We start from the raw sequence: 20,361 nt of genomic DNA on the forward strand, positions 1-20,361 counted from the left end.
GCGTTAGGAGATAGGATAACGACGCACGGAACTGTGTCGCCCGCACCCCGTAACGTCCCACGAGCACTGTGTCGCCTGCACCCCATAACGTCCCACGAGCACTGTGTCGCCTGCACCCCACAAGAACGCACGGGCACTGTGTCGCCTGCACCCCGTAACGTCCCACGAGCACTGTGTTGCCCACACCCCACAAGGACGCACGGGCATTGTGTCGCCCGCACCCCGTAACGTCGCACGGACACTGTGTATCCATTTAACAACTGACAGGAAAAACCCTAATCTTCATTGACTGAATAAAAGACTCATGGGATATCCAGTCCGGACAGAAAAGGGTGCAGACTCACATTCCCTGTTCCTCCTGCGAAGCTCGGCTCTGAGCCCTGGAGATGACGCGACAGGCAACCCAAAGAGAGGGCGGGGAGGTGGGAAGAGGGTGGAGAGGTGGCCTGGAGCCAACAGTGGGGACTTAGGACCCCCGCCCAGCAGAAGGCAGCCCAGGTGGCACACTGGAGCCTGCAAAGGGAATCCCAGCACGCTGCATGTCTGGGAGGTGGTCTCAGTGAGGGAGGCAGCCTGAGACGCCCTTCTCTGCTCAGACACAGACGCTGGAAAGCCGAAAATTCTTCTACTAGATTAACCTATAACTCTGGCATCATTTCAGTAAAAAATAAAACCTTGATGCCTTTTTCTTGAACATGACAGAGTAATTCTTTTTTTTCTTTTTGGAGACAGGGTCTCGCTCTGTTGCCCAGGCTGGAGTGCAGTGGTGCAATCTTGGCTTACTGCAACCTCCACCCGCTGGGTTCAAGCAATTCTCCTGCCTCAGCATCTATAGCCCCTGTAGCTGGGACTACAGACACCGTCCCGCCATGCCCGGCGTTTTGTGTTTTTAGTAGAGACAGGGTTTCACCATGTTGGCCAGGCTGGTCTTGAACTCCCGACCTCAGGTGATCCACCCGCCTCAGCCTCAGTGCTGGGATTATAGGCATGAGCCACTGTGCCTGGCTGTGACAAAGTAATTCTAAAATTAACTTAGAATAATAAACAGGTAAGAAAAACCTTTAAGGAAAAAAAAGGATAATTGAAATAAAAAGGAACAAAAGATCTGAACACAGACCCGATTTTGCGTAAGTTTTAATAAAGACAAAGGCATAAAACAACGGGGAAGAAAGGGTTCTGTGATAAATGGCCCTAGGGCAACTGTTTCATGATCTGGAAAAAAGATCAATTTAGATCCTGACCTTATACCATTCACCAAAATAAGTTTCAAGTAGATTAAATCTTTAAATATAAAAATAAGCTCAAAGAGCCCAGAAGAAAATAGAATTATTTATCAAATCACTAAAGTACTTTCTAAGTTTAAAAGCAATGGAATTAACAGATAAGAGAGGAGATGAGGGGTTCGGGTTCTGGGAAAGATGAAGAAACCGATCAGCCCTGTCTCTCCCTGAGGCAGCTCTGACCCTGGAGGGAGTGCAGCCAGTAGCCGGCTACAGACCTGGAGAGCCACAGGCTGCGGGTGGGCTGAGGTCTGAACCCAGAACCGCTAGCACCGCCAGCCCAGCGGTGAGTGCCCTGCTTCCAGCTGCGAGAGATGTGCAGGTGGACCTGGCGGCGCCGCGCCTTCACTGCACTGCATCCCGTGAGCCACGAAGGCAGTTTTCATTCACGCAGACCTCCCACGCCTCACCTCAGCAGCTTGCCGTTGTCAGCGTGCTGTGGTCTTAGTGATGCCTATGGATTTCATCTTCAGGAGCGTGAACAGAAATGGCACGTTTTTAATTTCAGTTTCCACATGTGCACTGCTATTGTGTAATAGCTACAGAACTACACAGACACACGTACATATTTCCCATAAAGTGAGCTCAGCAAGGTTGCAGGATACAAGAGTCACACACAGAAATCCCTGGTGAACTCACTCGACTCGTTTTTATCTTGTGATTTTCGACACAATCACGCCACCTGTGAAGAGGAAAAGGGTCGGTCCTGCCTGTCCAGTCCGCATGCCTTCGACCCTGCTGCCCATCTGGGGCTCCGGGACATGGACCAAGGCGGTGAGAGGGAAGGCCTCTGCCTGACGCGCCGTCTCCCAGTCCCTCACCCGCCAGGTCTGCGGTGAGCTGCACGGTTCCTGCAGATGCTCTTCGGCAAGCTTGGGGGTTCTTGGCTTCTCCTGGTTTGCTGAGTTTCCCCACGAACGCGTGTTGGGTCTCGTTGAATACATTTGTGCATCCGTTGTTTTTCCTTTTGGCGCGTAGGCGTGATGGATTGCACCAGCTGACGCTCAACACCAACCCAGCCTTGCACTCTCAGAAAACAGAAATGAGCGCGGCGGTTTTCTTCAGTTTCGTCACCGGTTTTGAAGTTGGGGTAAGTGCTTGCTTCGCGGAGTGAGTCGGAAAGTGCTCCCTCCTGTTTTCTGGGAGAGTTTTGGTGAACTGGTGCTAAGTTTTCTTTAAGTCTTTGGTAGAATGCACCAGAAAACCATCTGGGCCTGGAGACATCCTTTTTTTGGAAGCTTTCTGATTGTGGATTCAGTTATTTAATGGATTAATGAGACAATCTGTTTCATACTGTGTGAGTTCTGCAGTCTGCGGTTGAAGCTTGCTGGAGATTTCTGTCACTGGTTGGGTGTTTGCCCTGGTGCTACCCAGTTTGGACTTGGGGACCCCTAAAACCTGGGAATGGGCACGAGATGCACACAGCTTGTCAAGAGAAGCCTGAGAAGCAGTGGGGGAAATTCTGTCTGTCTCCATCCTCGTCTGCCCTGGCACCCGGGCAACCCCACGCTCTCCCATCCTGGCACCCAGGGAATCCCACGCTCTTCTGCCCTGGCACCCAGGCAACCCCGCACTCTCCCGTCCTGGCACCCGGGCAACCCCGCACTCTCCCGTCCTGGCACCCAGGGAATCCCACGCTCTTCCGTCCTGGCACCCGGGGAACCCTGCGCTCTTCCGTCCTGGCACCCGGGGAACCCTGCGCTCTTCCGTCCTGGCACCCGGGGAACCCTGCGCTCTTCTGCCCTGGCACCCAGGGAATCTTGCACTCTTCCGCCCTGGCACCTGGGCAATCCCGCACTCTTCTGCCCTGGCTCCCGGGGAATCCTGTGGAGGCACAGCCACAACTGGACAGATGCTTAGAGCCCTAGAGTGGGCCCGTCCCTCCGGACAGGGTGCGTGGAGCACCTCCTGCCCTGTTCCTCTGTGGATTGTGGCTGGTGTTGGCCGTGAAGGTGGCTGTGGCCGTGGGACTGACTGCACAGCACAGTGGGCAAGCCTTGCCTGGCTCTGTGGCCAGAGGGCAGTGAAGGGACCCCTGGGTCACCTGGGAAGTGCGGGGTGCTCAGAGGGGCTCTGGAAGGTGCTCTCTAAGCTGGGCATGAGGCTCTGACCCTAATCAGCACTCCATGGGTGTGAGAGTTGGACTGTGAGCTAGACCATGCCAGGACCCAGCCAGGGCTGTGGAGGGCACAAGGTTCGATGGCCTGGGAAACTCGGCAGAGACCTTGAAATGGAACTGCCATCAGGAAATGCTGAAACCAACAGAAATTTACATTCTCCACAGAACTTAAGAAAGACCTAGAATCTCAGGATATTCAAAGCATCCAGAATGCAATCTAAAATTAAGCAGCATGAAAAGAACTGGGAAAACACAAACCTGCCAGGAAAAACACGACCAACAGGCGCCAAGCCCAAGATGACGGAGATGTTGGAATTATCGAGGGAGACTTTAAAGACGCTCCAAGAAGTAAGTGATTGGAAAACACAGACTTAACGTGTCACAGTATCTCAGAGATGATGCCGTACCACTAAGCTCGGTGCAGAAAGTACACCACCGCGTGAGTCCCTCTCGCGGCAGGGTGGCGGGCATCACACCTACACACGCTGGAACCCAGCAGACATGTGTGCACATGGATTCCTTCCCATCCTTTACGATAAAACGTCATCACGCTTGGAGTGTCTGAAAGCCTCTTGTCTACACGGAGGGGAAAGGGGAGATTTTCTGAGTGACTGCAGATCGCTTATCAGAAACCACAGAGGCCAGGAGACAGGGAAACTGTTGATTTTTACAGTGCTGGGAGACGAGAACCATTCTCCCAGAACCCCGTATCCAGCAATGATATCCTTCAGTAATGAGGTGGGGTGAGGACACTGCTGGGCAAGTGAACGCTAAGAGAACCTACTCTAAGGAAGTCCTGAAGGAAGTCCTGCCAATCCGGAAATGATCCCGGGGAACCTGAGAACGTCAGGAAAGAAGGAAGAGCATATTTTTAATCCAGGCAAAACCATACACTACTTTTTGCCTCTTATGTTTTTTAAAATAGGCATGACAGTTAAGAGCAAGAATTGTAATATTTCTTGGTGGGGTTTTCAACATTTACAGAGTAAATACATGTGACTACTACAACATAAAGGGAGGCAGTGAGAAGCCTACATCGTGGTGAGATCCTGCCGTTTCCACCTGAAGTGATAAAATATTAATTATAAGTGCACTGTGAAATGTTAAGCTTGCACATTGCAATCCACAGAAAAATCACTTTAAAAGTATACAAACAGATATAATAAAGACATAGACACATCAAAATGGACTACTAAAAAAGGCCAAATAATCTGAAATAGGTAGGAAAGAGAAAATGGGAATTAAAAAAGGGAGGACAAACAGAAAACTATCATGAAATGGACCTAAATCCAAATGCCTAAAAAATTACATTAACTATAAATGGCCAAAATACATCTATTAATCAGCAGAATACACATACCTATCAGGTGCACATGGAAAGTTTTAAGGTTGCTATCAAATTATCAGCTACCAAATAAACTTTAAATTAGAAAGAAAGTGAATCGGAGAAAATAGGTTCCCTCAACATAATGAAATTAAATCAGGAACAGAAATTACCCAGAAAATCAGGGAAAGACACTTTGAAATTAAAAAGCATCCTTCTAAATATGTACAGATCACAGCAGGCATCTGGGTCTATCTGCGGCATCATTACGGAATACCTGAGACTAATTTACAACGACCTGAAGTTTACAGGCTCACAGTTCTCGTGGCTGGCAAGTCCGAGATCAAGGAACCAGCTTCTGGCAAAGGCATTCCTGAGGCGTCATCACATGGTACAAGGCAGAAGGGCAGATACAGAGTCAACTAACGGAAGCCCCTTTTATAATGGCACGAATCCATTCACGAAGGTGGAGCCCACGTGACCTAAGTGCCTTCCGTGAGGCCCCACCTCCCAACACCATCAGGCCGGGATGAAGTTTCCCACATGTGGACTTTGGAGGCCATGTTCCAACTGGGGTACATCTTAATGGAAATTTGAAAATATTTTGAACTGAGCATACATAAATATACAACATATCAAAATGTGTGGAAGGCAGCTAATGCAGCACTCAGATGACAATTTCTAACATGAAACGCTTACAGTAGAAAACAGAGAAGATCTCAAGTATGCAATCTCATCTTCCACTTGAAGAAGCTAGAAAAAAAGGAGAGCAAATTAAAACTAAAGAAGGCAGAAGGAAGGAAATACAAAACAAAAATCAATAAAATCGAAAAGAGAACAACAGCAAAATATCAATGAAACCAAAAGCTAGGTCTCTAAAGAGATCGGTGAAATTTATAAATCTCCAGCAAGGCTAACAGACAAAAAACAAACAAACAAACAAAAACAAACCACCTAAACTACCAGTATCAGGAAGGAAGGAGTGGGGACTGCTACGAACCCAGCAGGCACGATAAATTCAGGGAGGCGAGAGCACAGATAATTCACTGCTCATACATTTGACCACTTAGAAATAATGCACCAGGTCCTCACAACAAAAAACCCCCAAAACCTATAGCCTACCAAAATTCAGCTGAGATGAGAGAACTCACTACTCCGGTAACGATTCCAACCTGCCACAGCCACAATCCCTAGGCCCAGATGGTTCCACCTGCAAGTTCTACAAAACATTTACAGAAAAAGTAACACCAATTCCACATCATCTCCTCCAGGACATAAAAGGGGGACACTTTCCGATTCACTCCACTCCTTACATCTGTACCACAACCAAACAAGGGCAGTACAGGAAAGAGACTGACGAATATGAACGCAGACGCGAAGACTACTGACGATGTCAGCAAGATGAATTCAGCAACATGTAAAAATACAATGCCATAACCGAGGGGGGCTTATTTGAGGAATGCAGAGTTGGTTCGACGTTGGAAACTTCCCCAAAAAATCACGATGACACACTGTCAACTGCACTAACGGTCTAAGGGAGAAAAAACATATGATCCCATCAATTGATGCAGGAAAAGCATCTGACAGACGCCAACATCCTACATGATAAACACTCTCGGCAAACTGAGAATAGAAAGAGCGTTTTCAGCTTGATAAGGAAAAACCACAAATAAACTGCAGTTAGTAGCACGCTTCATGGAGGAGGACGGACTGCTCTCCCCCCGAGGTGAGGAGAAACGCCAGGATGTCTGTTCCCCCATCTCCTCCTCAGCACCGTCCTAAGGTCCTAGACGGCGCAATACTGCAAGAAAATGAAATAGAAGACAAATGAGATCTTAACAAAACAAGCAGAACTGTCCCTATTCACAGATGCTATGGCTGCAAAGGATTAGAAAACAAAAACAAAACGGCAACTAACCCAGATCTAAGAAGTGAGTTTAGCAAGGTCATGGGTTGTGAAGCTGGCACAAACATCCGTCATACTTCTACACACACGCATGGAACAAGTGGAACAATAAAACAAAAAGGGAACCATAAAACCAGCCTGCAAACAATGGCATAGCTCCAAACACTAACAATAAAACCAACAAAACCATGTGTATTTCTAACAAAAAGGGGGTGGGTGGGTACGGTGAAAATCACAAAACGCGGATGAAAGAAAATCAAGAAGAATGTAAATAAATGGAGGGACACACCGTGTTCATGTACGGAGACTCACTGCAACCACGATGCAGATGCTCCCCAGACTGACTGGCGGATTTAGTAATTCCTACAAAAATCCGAGCAGGCGGTTTGTAGGTAAAGACAAGCTGAATCTAAATCTTGTGCATAAAGAGGGGGATTGCGCTGCTGATTTCAAGACTTACTAGGAAGCTACAGTAATCAATACAGTGGGGTGTTATTAACAGTAAAGGGACAGACGCTTAGATCAAGGGAACAGAAGAGAAGGTATAGAAACAGACCCCCATGACGCATGGCCAACTGGTTGTGGACAAAGGTGCAGACATAATTCGACGGTGGCGGGACAGTCAGTTCAATAATAATGGCACAATAGGACATCCACATGAAAACAAAAAAGAAAGTACCTTGACCTCAAGCTCATACCATAGGCAAAAACTAACTCAAAGTGGGTCGCAGATTTAAATGTGAACTTAAAACCTTTTAGTAGAAAACATGAAAAAATATTTTTGGCCTGGAGTTATGCAGAGTTCCTGGATCTGACCCCTATAAAAGAAACATTGATCATTAGTATGTACCCAAATGAAAAGCATTTGCTGTGAGGAACACACTGTCAGAAAATGAAAAGACTGGTCATGGGCGGTGAGAAGATATTTATCAGTTGTGTATTAGACTTGGATTCACCTCAAACTCAATACTAACAATCCAACTAAAACATGGGCAGCACCAAGCAGCACATGGGGGCAGCGACTTCTCCAGGCAGTGGAGAGCCACCAGCTCGTGCCTGAGTCCTTGGCCACCATCACATCACTTCTCTGTCTCCAGCGCGACAGGCGGAGTCTGTGACAGAACACCTGCCATGCCTGATGCTGCTCCCCACAACCTGCCGGTCCCTAGAGGAGCCCACGATGGAACACCCCGGTCCCTAGGGGAGCTCACGATGGAACACCCCGGTCCCTAGGGGAGCCCACGACAGAACACCTGCCACGCCTGATGCTGCTCCCCACAACCCGCCGGTCCCTAGAGGAGCCCAGGATGGAACTCCAGCCACGCGTGACGCTGCTCCCCACGACCCGCCGGTCCCTACATGGCAGGACCCAGCCAGAGGATCTCGGCTTGGCACAGGACTGGGCTACACAGGCATGGTCCTGCACCTCAGACGCCAGCCCTTCTTCTCCAACTCCCACTAATCGCCAAACAGGGTTGAAGCCCCTGCACCCCCATCCCATTTGAACCGCTTGGCTGTCGGCATCGCACAGTGTTTGTACTGAGCAAACAGAGGCGTGGGCAGATGGTGGCCCTGCCCAGGGAGCACGGGGTGGGGGCGTGACGTAAACACAGGCCTGCGCCACGTGACAGCTGGGCACTGATTTCTGGCCACGGGAGGGCACAGCTGGCTCGGCACTGCCAGGCCAATGGGCAGCTCCCCACAGTGCCTGTCCTGGTGGTCCATGGAGCGGCCATTAGGGCACCTTACCGAGGCCACCTCTGGGGTCAGCGCCAGCCAAGCAGGACCAGTGTGAGTCCTGAGACTGCAGAGGACACGCGCCGATACACAGAGAAGCAGTGCACAGGACGAAACAGAAAGGCAGAGTCACTGCTCCTGTCCTCAGCCCAGGCAGGGACACCAAACCAGGCCTCACCCCGAGGGTACCCTCCTCCCTGGGGCAGAGCAGGTGGGCTCCAGGCGGAAGAACTCGGTGGCCAACCATCTTCCCCTCCCGGGCCTCCCCTCTCTTCTTCTACCTCCTCTCTTCTCCTCCCTGGTATCTCTTCTCCCTCTTCCTCGCTCCTCCATTCTCCCCGTCCCTCCCCTGCCCCCTGCCTCCCGCCTCCCCAGAGACACCTCTAGGATCAGCTGTGCCCACACAGGCAGTGACAAATTTGATCACCTTCAACGTGCTGCTCTGATAAGATTAGATTATTTTAATATTAATGCGTTACCTAATTAAGCTGCAATTAACAATCTTCCTGGCCCAGCCTGGACGCGGCAGGGGGGCTGAGTGAGGAGCCAGAGCCAGCACGGGAGGCCGGAGTTTGGGGCTCCTATCAGTCAAGGGCCTGTGCCGATAGCAAGAGTTGTTTAGTGACTGCCTTGTCAGAAAAACCAGGAAAACCACAAGGGTTTTCCTGCCTGCCCTTCTGAGCAGTGACTCAGATCCCCGAGGGCAGGGGCCTCTGTGTGTGTTTCTGTGTCCTCTCTGGCCAGAGGTCTGAGGCCCACACCAGAGACAGCCCTTGGGGAAGCCGTGGCAAACATGAAAGGGAGCTCTTGACCCTGCAGCCTCACTGCCATGTCCGCTCACCCCATCCCCCCACCACGTCCCCTTGTCCTGTTCCCCCCACCACGCCCGCTCGCCCCGCCTGACTGCTACTGCTACATTCCCTCGTCTACCCCACCGCCACACCCCCTCGCCCTGTCCCCCTGCCACGTCCCCTCGCCCCATCCCCCCGCCATGTCTGCTCACCCCATCCCACCACCACATCCCCTCACCCTGTCCCCCCCGCCACATCCCCCCACCAAGTCTGCTCGCCCCGCCTCACTGCTGCGTCCCCTTGTCTACCCCACTGTCACGCGCCCCCTTGCCTCGTCCCACCGTCACGTCCCCTCACCTTGTTCCCTGGGGGCCCTGATTCCCCAGAGCAGGAAGAGACATCTGCCGAACCCCGAGATGCCGGGTGATCAGGGTGTGAGGGGACTCCCCTGGGACTGGCTCCCTGGTGGGTCACTAGGCGCTGTCTTAGGCCACCCAGCTCTCCCTTAGCCAGTGAGAGGCCTGCCATCTGCAGACCAGTTGGCCTGAAGCCCTCACAACTTACCCCGGTCTCTCCTGACCCAGGAGACCCACCCCTATCCCATGCTCAGGGCCAGCCAGGCAGGGGAGGAGCATCCGTCTCTGTCTCAGGATCAGACCTGCCATCCCACCCCTTGCAGGGACTGTGCAGGCAGCCCACCCACGGTCACAGGAGCAAGGGTGCATCGTGGGGCCCATGTCAAGGGTTTGCTGACACTGTGGGAACACCCCCAACTCCTCACCTCACCCATGGTCACAGGAGCGAGGGCACGTCGTAGAGCCCATATCAAGGGTCTGCTGATGCTGCAGGAACACCCCCAACTCCTCACCCACCCATGGTCACAGGAGCGAAGGTGCATCGTGGGGTCCATGTCAAGGGTCTGTGGATGCAGCGGGAACACCCCCAACTCCTCACCCCACCCACGGTCACAGGAGCGAGGGCGCGCCATGGGGTCCATGTCAAGTCAAGGGTCTGCTGACGCCGCGGGCACACCCTGCTCCTCATCTGGAGAACGGGGAGGGGGACGGCCCTCTCTGGCAGCAAGTGGTGTGACCTGGACTTTTCTCTTTTTAATTTTAGATTTACACGCACATGAGTTAAGAGCCCAGGAATTCTGTGGGGTGTATCAGGAAACAGCGGTCTCCACACTTCTCGTTTCCTTCCATTCTCTCCAGAGACCACCGTGTTCACCTCTCAGCCGATCATGTCGGTATTAACTACATTTCTCTGGAACACACGTTCTGTGGCTCCTTCCGGACTTAAGAACTCGGGCGTCCTGCTGACTTCCCGAGAGACAGTGAGGCTTCAGCTTGCCCTCCCTCCTGCCCTGCAGCACGTGTCTCCCTCCTCCATGTCTCCCTCCTCCATGTCCCCCCCTTTTTTTTTTTTTTTTGAGACAGTCTTGCTCTGTCGCCCAGGCTGGAATGCAGTGGCACGATCTTGGCTCACTGCAAGCTCCGCCTCCCGGGTTTACGCCATTCTCCTGCCTCAGCCTCCTGAGTAGCTGGGACTGCGGGCGTCCGCCACCACGCCCGGCTAATTTTTTTTGTATTTTTAATAGAGACGGAGTTTCACCGTGTTAGCCAGGATGGTCTCGATCTCCTGACCTCATGATCTGCCTGCCTCAGCCTCCCAAAGTGCTGGGATTATAGGCGTGAGCCACTGCACCCAGCCCCTGTCCCCTTTCTTAATATGAGGCTTAGGGCTGTAAGATATGAGATCAGGTCTCAGCTCCCTTACGACTGTGTGAAGCTGCTCAGGGTCAGCTCGGAGCACACGGACACTGCTGCTTCTCGCGCAACTCTGCTGCCCCCAGAGCCAGCGATCACCCTGCTTCCCACGCGCTCAGCTTTCTAGGCGCTCGTCGGTCGTCCCTCTTTGCCGGCTGTCTACGCAGGTGCTTCCCAGTCTTTTTGTGGGATGGCAAAAACCTAAACCATTTCTCTAAACCTGAGAAATGTCTGTGGCATGCAGGGAAGAAGGCTGCCAAAGAGTGACACAGGGACCCAGGCACCAACGTCCATGGAAGCCCATGCCTGGCACACACGTGTGGAAAGCTCCGGTCCACATCGCGACACCCAATGCACCAGGTTCTTTCCCGGAACCTCTGGTGGGTTCTAGCCCTCGCTGGAGGCTCCCCAGCCCTGGGGGCTTCCTTCTCTGCTCTATATCCCAGAACTTCTGGCCCGTTCCAGCCCCTGCCGGCTGCTCCCCAGGCCTGAGGGCTTCCTCCTCTGCCCCCACGGCAGAAGCCCCTGTGGTCTGCTCTGCTTGCCACAGCCACGCTCTTTCCTGGTTTACTCCCTCATCCCTCAGGAGCACATCCTCTGCCAGCTTACTGAGACAGCGTGTGGAGCAGTCAAGTTTTTAAGACTTTGAATCCTGCAGATGCATGTACTTCTTCCTTCAGACCTGATGGGGGCTGGGGGGCTACAAGATCCTGAGATCCAGGTCACTGTGCTGGAAACTCGGAGGTGCTGCTCCTTGGAAGTGCTAGATGACTGATCCTGGATCCTTCGACAAGCGACCTCCGTGTTTCTTCTCTGAAGTTCTCAGGGTCTTCCTTTCGTCCTGTGTCCTGAGTCTTCACGTTGCCATACACTGTGTGGGTCTATCTCCGTCCACAGACAGCCCGGTCTGAGCCTCTCCCGGGAGGCAGGGAGCCGTGTTCTTCCTTCAGGGAGACGGCGTTGAGGCACTTCCGTATCATCTGCTGTTTTTCCCTGTTCCCTCCTTCCGCGCTCCTGTTGTTCAGATGGTGGGCTGTGCCTCTAATGTTCTTACCTTTCTTCTCCTGTTTTCCATCTCATTGTCTTTGCTTTCAGACAGACTTTCTCAACGTTATCCTACAAATCTTCTACTTAGACTTCCAGTCACTGTTCCCTATTTTTACCTTCCCACTATTCACTGCTCTCTCTTGGCGTGTGTTAAGCTGCCCTGTCGTTTGGTTGCCAAAGCCTCACCTTCTCTCTGAGGAGATCCAGGAGACAGTGGTCGGAGGTTTCCTTAGCTGGGACAGTGGGTTCCCTCCCCGCAGACGCTGTGCTTCTCTGCAGTTCGCTTTGCTCTGTTTCCCCCGCTCATTTCCTGTCCTTTCCTTTGGGCCGTCTGACGATCCCTGGGTATCCGCTCCTCACGAGGGGAGGGCACTAGGGGCCCAGGGATGCTCCAGGGAGGAGTGTGCAGCCACCTGCCATGGTTTTGCCCAGGGAGCGATCCATGGGCGCCGTTGAGCTGGGGAACTGCCAATGCCAGGTCCTTCTGGGCCACTTAGATCCACAGGGAGGTCTTTCCACCATGGCCTACAGGGTCACACCTGCTGCCCACGTTCTGCAGGGCACGTGACAGGGGCGTGTGGTCCGGGCTCAGTTCAGGCCTGTTGTCCTGACTCGGGCCTGTCCTGGGACCTTGCCTGCCTTCTCCAGAGCAGCAATCCACAAACTCACTGAACATCTGCGTGGTCTGCAGGGCTGCCTAGCACAGACTGCCGGCCACCCCCAGGCCTCTGGTTGAGCAAACATGCGGTATTTGGTTTTCTGTCCTTGTGATAGTTTGCTCAGAATTACGGTTTCCAGCTTCATCCATGTCCCTACAAAGGACATGAACTCATCCTTTTTTATGGCTGCATAGTATTCCACAGTGTGTATGTGCCACATTTTCTTAATCCAGTCTGTCACTGATGGAGATTTGGGTTAACTCCAAGTCTTTGCTATTGTGAATAGTGCCGCAATAGACATACATGTGCATGTGTCTTTATAGCAGCATGATTTATAATCCTTTGGGTATACACCTAGTAATGGGATGGCTGGGTCAAATGGTATTTCTACTTCTAGATCCTTCAGGAATTGCCACACTGTCTTCCACAATGGTTGAACTTGTTTACAGTCCCACCAACAGTGGAAAAGTGTTCCTATTTCTCCACACCCTCTCCAGCACCTGTTGATTCCTGACTTTTTAATGATTGCCATTTTAACTGGTGTGAGATGGTATCTCATTGTGGTTTTGATTTGCATTTCTGATGGCCAGTGATGATGAGCATTTTTTCATGTGTCTGTTTGCTGCATAAACGTCTTCTGTTGAGAAGTGTCTGTTTATATCCTTCGCCCACTTTTTGATGGGGTTGATTTTTTTCTGGTAAATTTGTTGAAGTTCTTCGTAGATTCTGGATATTAGCCCTTTTTCAGATGGGTAGATTGAAAAAATTTTCTCCCATTCTGTAGGCTGCCTGTTCACTCTGATGACAGTTTCTTTTGCTGTGCAGAAGCTCTTTAATTAGATCTCATTTCTTGATTTTGGCTTTTGTTGCTGCTGCTTTTGGACATGAAGTCCTTGCCCATGTCTATGTCCTAAATGATATTGCCTAGGTTTTCTTCTAGGGTTTTTATGGTTTTAGGTCTGACATTTAAGTCTTTAATCCTTCTTGAATTAATTTTTATATAAGGTGTAAGGAAGGGATTCAGTTTCAGCTTTCTACATATGGCTAGCCAGTTTTCCCAGCACCAATTATTAAATAGGAAATCCTTTCCCCATTTCTTGTTTTTGTCAGGTTTGTCAAAGATCAGATGGTTGTAGATGTGTGGTATTATTTCTGAGAGTTCTGTTCTGTTCCATTGGTCTATATCTCTGTTTTGGTACCAGTACCATGCTGTTTTGGTTACTGTATCCTTGTAGTATAGTTTGGAGTTAGGTAGCATGAGGCCTCCAGCTTTGTTCTTTTGGCTTAGGAATGCCTTGGCAACGTGGGCTCTTTTTTGGTTCCATATGAACTTTGAAGTAGTTTTTTCCAATTCTGTGAAGAAAGTCATTGGTAGGTTGATGGGAATGGCATTGAACTGATAAATTACCTTGGGCAGTATGGCCATTTTCACGATATTGATTCTTCCTATCCATGAGCATGGAATGCTCTTCCATTTGTTTGTGTCGTCTTTTATTTCGTTGAGCAGTGGTTTGTAGTTCTCCTTGAGGTCCTTCACATTCCTTGTAAGTTGGGTTCCTAGGTATTTTACTCTCTTTGAAGCAATTGTGAATGGGAGTTCACTCATGATTTGGCTCTCTGTTTGTGTGTTATTGGTGTATAGGAATGGTTGTGATTTTTGCACACTGATTTTGTATCCTGAGACTTTGCTGAAGTTGCTTATCAGCTTAAGGTGATTTTGGGCTGAGATAATGGGGTTTTCTAAACATACAATCATGTCATCTGCAAACAGGGACAATTTGACTTCCTCTTTTCCTAACTGAATACCCTTGATTTCTTTCTCCTGCCTGATTGCCCTGGCCAGAACTTCCAACACTATGCTGAATAGGAGTGGTGAGAAAGAGCATCCCTGTCTTGTGCCAGTTTTCAAAGGGAATGCTTCCAGTTTTTGCCCATTCAGTATGATATTGGCTGTGGGTCTGTCATAAAGAGCTCTTATTATTTTGAGATACATCCCATCAATACCTAACTTATTGAAAGTTTTTAGCATGAAGGGCTGTTGAATTTTGGAAGGCTTTTTCTGCATCTATTCAGATGATCATATGGTTTTTGTCTTCGGTTGTTTATATGATGGATTACATTTATTGATTTGCGTATGTTGAACCAGCCTTGCATCCCAGGGATGAAGCCCACTCGATCATGGTGCACAAGCTTTTGGATGTGCTGCTGGATTCGGTTTGCCAGTATTTTACAGAGGATTTTTGCATCAATGTTCATCAAGGACATTGGTCTAAAATTCTCTTTTTTTGTTGTGTCTCTGCCAGGCTTTGGTATCAGGATGATGCTGGCCTCATAAAATGAGTTAGGGAGGATTCCCTCTTTTTCTATTGATTGGAATAGTTTCAGAAGGAATGGTACCAGCACTTCCTTGTACTTCTGGTAGAATTCGGCTGTGAATCCATCTAGTCTCGGACTTTTTTTGGTTGGTAGGCTCTTAATTATTGCCTCAATTTCAGAGCCTGTTATTGGTCTATTCATTGATTCAACTTTTTCCTGGTTTAGTCTTGGGAGGGTGTGTGTGTCCACGAATTTATCCATTTCTTCTAGATTTTCTAGTTTATTTGTGTAGAGGGGTTTATAGAATTCTCTGATAGTAGTTTCTATCTCTGTGGGGTCAGTGGTGATAACCCTTTTATCATTTTTTATTGCATCTATTTGATTCTTCTCTCTTTTCTTCTTTATTAGTCTTGCTAGCGGTCTATCAATTTTGTTATCTTTTCAAAAAACCAGCTCCTGGATTCATTGATTTTTTGAAGTGTCTTTTCTGTCTCTATCTCCTTCAATTCTGCTCTGATCTTAGATATTTCTTGCCTTCTGCTAGCTTTTGAATGTGTTTGCTCTTGCTTCTCTAGTTCTTTTAATTGTGATGTTAGGGTGTCAATTTTAGATCTTTCCTGCTTTCTCTTGTGGGCATTTAGTGCTATAAATTTCCCTCTACACACTGCTTTAAATGTGTCCCAGAGATTGTGGTACGTTGTGTCTTTGTTTTCATTGGTTTCAAGGAACATCTTTATTTCTGCCTTCATTTCATTATGTACCCAGTAGTCATTCAGGAGCAGGTTGTTCAGTTTCCATGTAGTTGAGTGGTTTCGAGTGAGTTTCTTAATCCTGAGTTCTAGTTTGATCACCCTGTGGTCTGAGAGACAGTTTGTTAAAATTTCTGTTCTTTTACATTTGCTGAGGAGTGCTTTACTTCCAACTATGTGGTCAATTTCAGAATAAGTGCGATGTGGTGCTGAGAAGAATGTATATTCTGTTCATTGGGGTGGAGAGTTCTGTAGACGTCTATTAGGTTCACTTGGTGCAGAGCTGAGTTCAAGTTCTGGATATCCTTGTTAATCTTCTGTCTTGTTGATCCATCTAATGCTGATAGTGGGGTGTTAAAATCTCCTATTACTATTGTTGTGGAGTTTAAGTCTCTTTGTAGGTCTCTAAGGAGTTGCTTTATGAATCCGGGTGCTCCTGTATTGGGTGCATATGTATTTAGGACAGTTAGCTCTTCTTGTTGAATTGATCCCTTTACCATTATGTAATGGCCTTCTTTGTCTCTTCTGATCTTTGTTGGTTTAAAGTCTATTTTATCAGAGACTAGAATTGCAACCCCTGCTTTTTTTTTTTTTTTTTTTTCTTGTCCATTTGCTTGGTAGATCTTCCTCCATCCCTTTATTTTGAGCCTATGTGTGTTTTTGCATGTGAGATGGGTCTCCTGAATACAGCAAACTGATGGGTCTTGACTCTTTATCCAATTTGCCGGTCTGTGTCTTTTAATTGGAGCATTTAGCCCATTTATGTTTAAGGTTAATAGTTAAGTGTGAATTTGATCCTGTCATTATGATGTTAGCTGGTTATTTTGCTCGTTAGTTGATGCGCTTTCTTCCTAGCATTGATGGTCTTTACAATTTGGTATGTTTTTGCAGTGGCTGGTACCAGTTGTTCCTTTCCATGTTTAGTGCTTCCTTCAGGAGCTCTTGTAAGGCAAGCCTGGTGGTGACAAAATCTCTCAGCATTTGCTTATCTGTAAAGGATTTTATTTTTCCTTCACTTAGGAAGCTTAGTTTGGCTGGATATGAAATTCTGGGTTGAAAATTCTTTTCTTTAAGAATGTTGAATATCGGTCCCCACTCTCTTCTGGCTTGTAGAGCTTCTGCCAAGAGATCCGCTGTTAGTCTGATGGGCTTCCCTTTGTGGGTAACCGGACCCTTCTCTCTGGCTGCCCTTAATATTTTTTCTTTCATTTCAACTTTGCTGAACCTGACAATTATGTGTCTTGGAGTTGCTCTTCTTGAGGAGTATCTTTGTGGTGTTGTCTGTATTTCCTGAATTTGAATGTTGGCCTGCCTTGCTAGGTTGGGGAAGTTCTCCTGGATAATATCCTGAAGAGTGTTTTCCAACTTGGTTCCATTCACCCTGTCACTTTCAGGTACACCAATCAGACGTAGATTTGGTCTTTTCACATAGTGCCGTATTTCTTGGAGACTTAGTTTTCTTTTTACTCTTTTTTCTCTAGACTTCTATTCTCACTTCATTTCTTTCATTTGATCTTCAATCACTGATACTGTTTCTTCCAGTTGATCGAATCAGCTACTGAAGCTTGGGCAAGCATCACATAGTTCTTGTGTCATGGTTTTCAGCTGCATCAGGTCATTTAAGGTCTTCTCTATGCTGTTTATTCTAGTTAGCCATTCATCCAATCTTTTCTCAAGGTTTTTGGCTTCTTTGCAATGGGTTCAAACATCCTCCTTTAGCTCGGAGAAGTCTGTTATTACCGATCTTATGAAGCCTTCTTCTCTCAAGTCGTCAAAGTCATTCTCCATCCAGCTTTGTTCTGTTGCTGGCAAGGAGTTGCGTTCCTTTAGAGGAGAAGAGTCATTCTGATTTTTAGAATTTTCAGCTTTTTTCTCTGGTTTCTCCCCATCTTTGTGGTTTATCCACCTTTGGTCTTTGATAATGGTGATGTACAGATGGGGTTTTGGTGTGGATGTCCTTTCTGTTTGTTAGTTTTCCTTCTAACAGTCAGGACCCTCAGCTGCGGGTCTGTTAGAGTTTGCTGGAGGTCCACTCCAGATCCTGTTTGCCTGGGTATCACCAGTGGAGGCTGCAGAACCGTAAAAACTGCAGAACAGCAAATGTTGCTGCCTGATCCTTCCTCCGGAAGCTTCGTCTCAGAAGGACAGCCAGACATATGAGGTGTCAGTCGGCCCCAACTGGGAGGTGCCTCCCAGTTAGGCTACTCAGGGGTCAGGGATCCACTTGAGGAGGCAGTCTGCTGTTCTCAGATCTCAAACTCTGTGCTGGGAGAACCACTACTCTTTTCAAAGCTCAGTTGGAAATGCAGAAATCAATGTCTTCTGCGTTGCTCACGCTGGGAGCTGTAGACTGGAGTTGTTCCTATTCGGCCATCTTGGAACCTCCCCCGAGAATCCACATTTCTAAGAGGCTCCCGGGGAGGCTGTGGCCAGCCTGGGGACTGCACTTTAAGGATCACTGCTCCAAGAATAAACTGCTGGTTTGTTTTGGAGTTTTCATCTTTCCTGGGGAGAGGCCAACTGCCCAGGGCACACAGACGGACAGATGATCCTGAGGACCTGTCTCATAATTCAGCATTCAAGTCTTCAGATCTACTGTATTTCAGTCAGCGGCATTCCTCCTCTAATGTCACTTGCAGTCAGTTCCTGGGCCGCATTGGAGTTTTGAGGTGTAACTCAGGCAGGTTCTCAGCTCCACCCGCCGTCGACTTAGATTCTGGTTCCCCGAGTCTACTCAGTCCTCTCACCGCTCACCCACCCATTCCAGATTCCAAAAGTCTGCCTCTGTATCCTCTCCCTCTGTGGGATTAGACCTTACATGAAACAGAAGCCTCTACCATCACTGTGATTTTTGGGGGCACAGACACGAGTTGCATCAGCCACTGGGGCCTGGACACCTGATCCATCCTCACCATCAGCCACGGGGGCCCGGACGCCTGATCCATCCTCACCATCAGCCACGGGGGCCCGGACGCCTGATCCATCCTCACCATCAGCCACGGAGGCCCGGACGCCTGATCCATCCTCACCATCAGCCACGGAGGCCCGGACGCCTGATTCATCCTCACCATCAGCCACTGGGGCCCGGACGCCTGATCCATCCTCACCATCAGCCACGGGGGCCCGGACACCTGATCCATCCTCACCATCAGCCACACCATCAGCCACGGGGGCCCGGACACCTGATCCATCCTCACCATCAGCCACGGGGGCCTGGACACCTGATCCATCCTCACCTCCTGGTGGTGCGATATGGCGTAGCCCCGCCTATCCCAGGCCTCTGCTCATCCTCCCCTTCCTGCTTCCAGACCATGCTGGTCCTGACTCTCCACAGTCAGCTTGGACATGCCTCTCTACACCCCCTGCTCCCTATCAGCCAAGGCCCGGGACACCTGTCACAGCCAGATGCTGACCACCTGCGTGCCCGAGATGCACAGAGACCCAGACAACAGGTAAACGAACAGACAAGCGAACCTGAGACGCACACAGACCCAGACAATAGGGGAACCAACTGACGAGCGAACCCGAGACGCACAGAGACCCAGACGACAGGTAAGGAACAGACAAGCGAACCTGAGACGCACAGAGACCCAGACGACAGGTAAGGAACAGACGAGTGAACCCGAGAGGCCCAGAGACCCAGATGACAGGTAAGGAACAGACGAGCGAACCCCAGACGCACAGAGACCCAGACGACAGGGGAACGAACAGACGAGCGAACCCGAGACACACAGAGACCCAGATGACGGTAATGAACAGACAAGCGAACCCGAGAGGCCAAGAGGCCCAGAGACCCAGACGATGGTAAGGAACAGACGAGCTAACCCGAGACTGAGCAGAGACCCAGATAACAGGGGAACGAACAGACGAGCGAACCCGAGAGGCCCAGGGACCCAGACAACAGGTAAGGAACAGACGAGCGAACCCAAGACTGAGCAGAGACCCAGACGACACGTAAGGAACAGACGAGCGAACCCTAGAGGCCCAGGGACCCAGACGACAGGTAAGAAATAGACAAGCGAACCCGAGAGGCCCAGAGACCCAGACGACAGGTAAGGAACAGACGAGCGAACCCAAGAGGCCCAGGGACCCAGATGACAGGTGAACAAACAGAAGAGTGAATGGGCACACAGCCAAGGCACCGGCCCGTGACAGCAGGGAACGGATGGCCCCTTCCCAAATCCTCTCCCAGGGTGCAGTGCCACCAATAAACACGGCTCCAAGTCTGCATGCTCAGCTCTAAAACTTGCCCATAACACCTGCAGAATGCAGCAGGGAGAGGGAGCCACGGCTGAACCAGAAGCGGGGCTGGTGACATGGGGGCTCAGGTCCTCACAGCCACAGTGGAGACCAGGAGCAGCCCTGGTGTGGGTGGGGAGCTGGAAAGGAGCCCCCGAATGCCATCAGCTCACCTCTCGATCTGGCAAGACAGGCCTCCCCTTCTGGCTGTTGTCCTCCATCCCCACCGTGCTACTCCAGGAGGGCGGACCACCCAAGAGCCAGCCACCAAGCCCCTACCTGCTGGCAGGGTGCGCCCAGACTCAGGGCAAGCTTGGCTTATGGGGTGGGGCATGAAGAGGGAGGGAAGCCCCCACCTAAGACCCTCCCCACAAAGGATCACAGAGGACAATCACTCCTGATACATCCGCCTCGGTGCTGGGCTG

At 49.9% G+C, this 20,361-nt stretch overlaps 1 protein-coding gene across 44 annotated transcripts in view; it reads right to left on the reverse strand.

Moving 5' to 3' along the window:
* MAD1L1 (mitotic arrest deficient 1 like 1) overlaps window positions 1–20,361 on the reverse strand; it is a 423,997-nt gene that overhangs the window by 103,057 nt on the left and 300,579 nt on the right. The gene's annotated exons all lie outside the window — the stretch shown is intronic.

Source organism: Macaca mulatta, chromosome 3, assembly GCF_049350105.2.
Source record: "Macaca mulatta isolate MMU2019108-1 chromosome 3, T2T-MMU8v2.0, whole genome shotgun sequence".
In the NCBI taxonomy this organism is placed as follows: domain Eukaryota; kingdom Metazoa; phylum Chordata; class Mammalia; order Primates; family Cercopithecidae; genus Macaca; species Macaca mulatta.